Source organism: Schistocerca nitens, chromosome 7, assembly GCF_023898315.1.
Source record: "Schistocerca nitens isolate TAMUIC-IGC-003100 chromosome 7, iqSchNite1.1, whole genome shotgun sequence".
Lineage (NCBI taxonomy): Eukaryota > Metazoa > Arthropoda > Insecta > Orthoptera > Acrididae > Schistocerca > Schistocerca nitens.
The window spans coordinates 309,410,785-309,415,784 of record NC_064620.1 but is presented as its reverse complement, the minus strand read 5'-3'; the positions used below and the strand labels follow the sequence as shown (position 1 = coordinate 309,415,784).

General features: G+C 53.5%; 1 non-coding gene across 1 annotated transcript in view; it reads left to right on the top strand.

The window, feature by feature from the left end:
* Nucleotides 1-4,382: 4,382 nt before the first annotated feature.
* LOC126197102 (small subunit ribosomal RNA) overlaps nucleotides 4,383-5,000 on the top strand; it is a 1,909-nt gene continuing 1,291 nt past the window's right edge. Inside the window, exon 1 of the ribosomal RNA XR_007539502.1 lies at nucleotides 4,383-5,000. This exon is cut by the window's right edge and continues 1,291 nt beyond it. This is a non-coding gene — a ribosomal RNA (small subunit ribosomal RNA).

Genomic DNA, 5,000 nt, shown 5'->3' with positions numbered 1-5,000 from the left:
ATGAACGGCGGACTTTTCTCGCAGTCGTAAGTTGCAATCCACCCCTATATCATCCGTTTCATGAAGCGTTGTATCCAAGATGCGAAATTCCCGCTGTCCCTACACATGCTCTAAGTCTGTGCGCGATTGCGTGCTCACAGTACGGATTCCGATGCTGAGCGATCAGCTAGGAAGCGCCCCAACCATGTCGGTCCCCATGGGCGTTGCACTCGCAGTCGCAAAGACTCTGGCAATGGCTAAAAGCGCTCCGCAATACATCACGCAGACGGGTAATGACGGTCCGAGCGCTCAGTGTGAGGAGAGCATTACTGAGCCCTGACCCACAAGCAGGTTGTAGCGTATCCCACCCGCAGACATGTGACGTTGTCACACGACCAGTTGTCACTAATCGACTCATTGCTGATAATCATATGCCATACACCGGGGAAAGCTGCCGCAAGGGGTAGCTACGTAGTGCAGTCGCACCTCTACTACTGTACAGAGATAGAACACCACGAGACTGCAACCAGATTAAACTGATACATGGCGCTGATAACTAATAGATGCAGAGCCATCGGAATATAGATGACATACGACATAGAACTGTCCCTATACATGCTGACAGTCTCTGCACACAATGTGAACTACACGTCACCCAGACACCCTATCACACACTACTCTCTGGCTGTAACAGACACAGACACAATATCTAAGCACCACCATGGAACAACATCCAGTGCATCCTCTCCGCCACATTACACCATTCACACTATGATAACAAAACCAGGAGGTCCACCCCAAAAACAGAATATCTCACACTTCCAACAACCATCATTACGCAGATAAGCCACAAACACCCACACATGTGCTACACAGGGGTGCAGCCAACACCACCACACTGGCGTGTCTCACAGCATATAAGCAATGGCAGGAATGAAAGACACAGGTCTGCCACTCCCTTGCCACACCCACAGAACCGGCGCACCACCTCCCCTGAGCCAAAGGTGCATCCTGACGTGACACATCTCAGGGTGCCTCAGGCGTCCACTTACCATCATCACTATGAACGAACCTCGTCCCCTCCCCCCTCATACACCATCCCTTAACCTAACCTATGTTGCGCCTTAACCTAACCTATGTTGCGCCTTAACCTAACCTATGTTGCGCCTTAACCTAACCTATGTTGCGCCTTAACCTAACCTATGTTGCGCCTTAACCTAACCTATGTTGCGCCTTAACCTAACCTATGTTGCGCCTTAACCTAACCTATGTTGCGCCCTAACCTAACCTATGTTGCGCCCTAACCTAACCTATGTTGCGCCCTAACCTAACCTATGTTGCGCCCTAACCTAACCTATGTTGCGCCCTAACCTAACCTATGTTGCGCCCTAACCTAACCTATGTTGCGCCCTAACCTAACCTATGTTGCGCCCTAACCTAACCTATGTTGCGCCCTAACCTAACCTATGTTGCGCCCTAACCTAACCTATGTTGCGCCCTAACCTAACCTATGTTGCGCCCTAACCTAACCTATGTTGCGCCCTAACCTAACCTATGTTGCGCCCTAACCTAACCTATGTTGCGCCCTAACCTAACCTATGTTGCGCCCTAACCTAACCTATGTTGCGCCCTAACCTAACCCATGTTGCGCCTTAACCTAACCTATGTTGCGCCTTAACCTAACCTATGTTGCGCCTTAACCTAACCTATGTTGCGCCTTAACCTAACCTATGTTGCGCCTTAACCTAACCTATGTTGCGCCTTAACCTAACCTATGTTGCGCCTTAACCTAACCTATGTTGCGCCTTAACCTAACCTATGTTGCGCCTTAACCTAACCTATGTTGCGCCTTAACCTAACCTATGTTGCGCCTTAACCTAACCTATGTTGCGCCTTAACCTAACCTATGTTGCGCCTTAACCTAACCTATGTTGCGCCTTAACCTAACCTATGTTGCGCCTTAACCTAACCTATGTTGCGCCTTAACCTAACCTATGTTGCGCCTTAACCTAACCTATGTTGCGCCTTAACCTAACCTATGTTGCGCCTTAACCTAACCTATGTTGCGCCTTAACCTAACCTATGTTGCGCCTTAACCTAACCTATGTTGCGCCTTAACCTAACCTATGTTGCGCCTTAACCTAACCTATGTTGCGCCTTAACCTAACCTATGTTGCGCCTTAACCTAACCTATGTTGCGCCTTAACCTAACCTATGTTGCGCCTTAACCTAACCTATGTTGCGCCTTAACCTAACCTACGTTGCGCCCTAACCTAACCTAACCTACGTTGCGCCCTAACCTAACCTAACCTACGTTGCGCCCTAACCTAACCTAACCTACGTTGCGCCCTAACCTAACCTAACCTACGTTGCGCCCTAACCTAACCTAACCTACGTTGCGCCCTAACCTAACCTAACCTACGTTGCGCCCTAACCTAACCTAACCTACGTTGCGCCCTAACCTAACCTAACCTACGTTGCGCCCTAACCTAACCTAACCTACGTTGCGCCCTAACCTAACCTAACCTACGTTGCGCCCTAACCTAACCTAACCTACGTTGGGCCCTAACCTAACCTAACCTACGTTGGGCCCTAACCTAACCTAACCTACGTTGGGCCCTAACCTAACCTAACCTACGTTGGGCCCTAACCTAACCTAACCTACGTTGGGCCCTAACCTAACCTAACCTACGTTGGGCCCTAACCTAACCTAACCTACGTTGGGCCCTAACCTAACCTACGTTGGGCCCTAACCTAACCTACGTTGGGCCCTAACCTAACCTACGTTGGGCCCTAACCTAACCTACGTTGGGCCCTAACCTAACCTACGTTGGGCCCTAACCTAACCTACGTTGCGCCCTAACCTAACCTATGTTGCGCCTTAACCTAACCTATGTTGCGCCTTAACCTAACCTACGTTGCGCCCTAACCTAACCTACGTTGCGCCCTAACCTAACCTACGTTGCGCCCTAACCTAACCTACGTTGGGCCCTAACCTAACCCACGTTGGGCCCTAACCTGACCTGTAATTGTTATATGAATTGCAACATTCATGTAGCGTTGCCTAATCGCAACCCTCTCAACATAGGTCAGTGCTCGCACTCTCTGGTGTCCTGCGTATTGATTCATGTTACGGTGCGTACCCTCACAACATCTAGCGAGTGTTGCGTACGTTCCACATGGTCCCGCTATCCACTGTAATGTGTACTGCTGTAAGACGTATATCGCCCCCCTGTCGCCTCTAGTTCGTCAGGCGGGAGTTTGCGTGTTCAATGAGCTTCGCAGCTGTGCAATGGCATTCGCATACGTACGCGGGCCACCTTCCACGTGTTCTCTCGTGTATACGTCGCAGCATGTATGTGGGCTGATGTGGCGTGTCGTGACGCATATCATCCAGGCATGCAAGACCCACTGAATTTGCAAATGTAGATGGACGTCTACGTTTGCTGCCCAAGTTACGCAAATGAACTGGAAATCCGTTGTTGCGCGGTTGTTTACGCTGGAGGTGAATCATTGATTGCGACAATCGGTACAGGTATTAACTGGTTGCTTCAGCGACACCCGTCATACCCACGAACGTGAGTGGGCATGTGGGTATGAAGCGATACGCGGCGGTGGCTGGGTGGGACCGTCCCCGGCCGGTGAGGGGGGAGCGCCCGGCGTGCTGGCCGCGCGCTGCGTGGGCGCACGCGCTACAGCCGGCTGGTGGGGGCGCCCAGTGGCAGGCGCGCCGGCCGACGGACGCGGCAGGCGGCGCAGCTGCGCGCCGGCGCACCCAGCGCGCGGCGCCGTGCGGCCAAAGTGGGTCCTCGCGGGCCCGGTGCGAAGCGCGGTGGACATCTGCAGTGTGCTGGTCCGATTGAGGACTGTGTGCGTCGAGGATGCGCCGCCGCCCGGCACTCGGCGCCGCGACGCCGTCTGCTGCTCGGTCGCCCCCGCGGTTCTCGCAGGTGGTTTGTATCGCAGCTGTGCGGATGTGTTGGCGCGTGCGCTGTGCTGGGAGAGTTCGCTTTGGCACCCAAGTGGGGCTCTGCCCCTCTGTGGCGCTGGCGTTGGAGCTGCCCGGCCACTGTTTGTGGCCGCGTGTTGTCTCCCGCCGGCAACACCACGACAGCACGCTCCCGGGCCTCTGTCGGCAGCGGCAAGCTCAGTTGGGAGCACGGGTGGTCGCACTGAAAGCGTCTACTCGCCTATCTCCGGGCGATTGCGCCTCTCTCGAACCCGACCAAGTACTTAGGACGGCGCTGCGCGCCGCCGGGACCTGAGAGGGTTTCGAGGTGTATCGTGCAGGGGAGCCCAGCCTCCTCCTGTTTGCGGAATAATTGAGCGGACGCTTGCGTGTTCGCGCGGGCCTCCGGGACACACTCCCGGGCGGCCGGCTGCTCAGCTCTAGTTGACGCAGCTCCCTGGTTGATCCTGCCAGTAGTCATATGCTTGTCTCAAAGATTAAGCCATGCATGTCTCAGTACAAGCCGCATTAAGGTGAAACCGCGAATGGCTCATTAAATCAGTTATGGTTCCTTAGATCGTACCCACGTTACTTGGATAACTGTGGTAATTCTAGAGCTAATACATGCAAACAGAGTCCCGACCAGAGATGGAAGGGACGCTTTTATTAGATCAAAACCAATCGGTCGGCTCGTCCGGTCCGTTTGCCTTGGTGACTCTGAATAACTTTGGGCTGATCGCACGGTCCTCGTACCGGCGACGCATCTTTCAAATGTCTGCCTTATCAACTGTCGATGGTAGGTTCTGCGCCTACCATGGTTGTAACGGGTAACGGGGAATCAGGGTTCGATTCCGGAGAGGGAGCCTGAGAAACGGCTACCACATCCAAGGAAGGCAGCAGGCGCGCAAATTACCCACTCCCGGCACGGGGAGGTAGTGACGAAAAATAACGATACGGGACTCATCCGAGGCCCCGTAATCGGAATGAGTACACTTTAAATCCTTTAACGAGTATCTATTGGAGGGCAAGTCTGGTGCCAGCAGCCGCGGTAATTCCAGCTCCAATAGCGTAT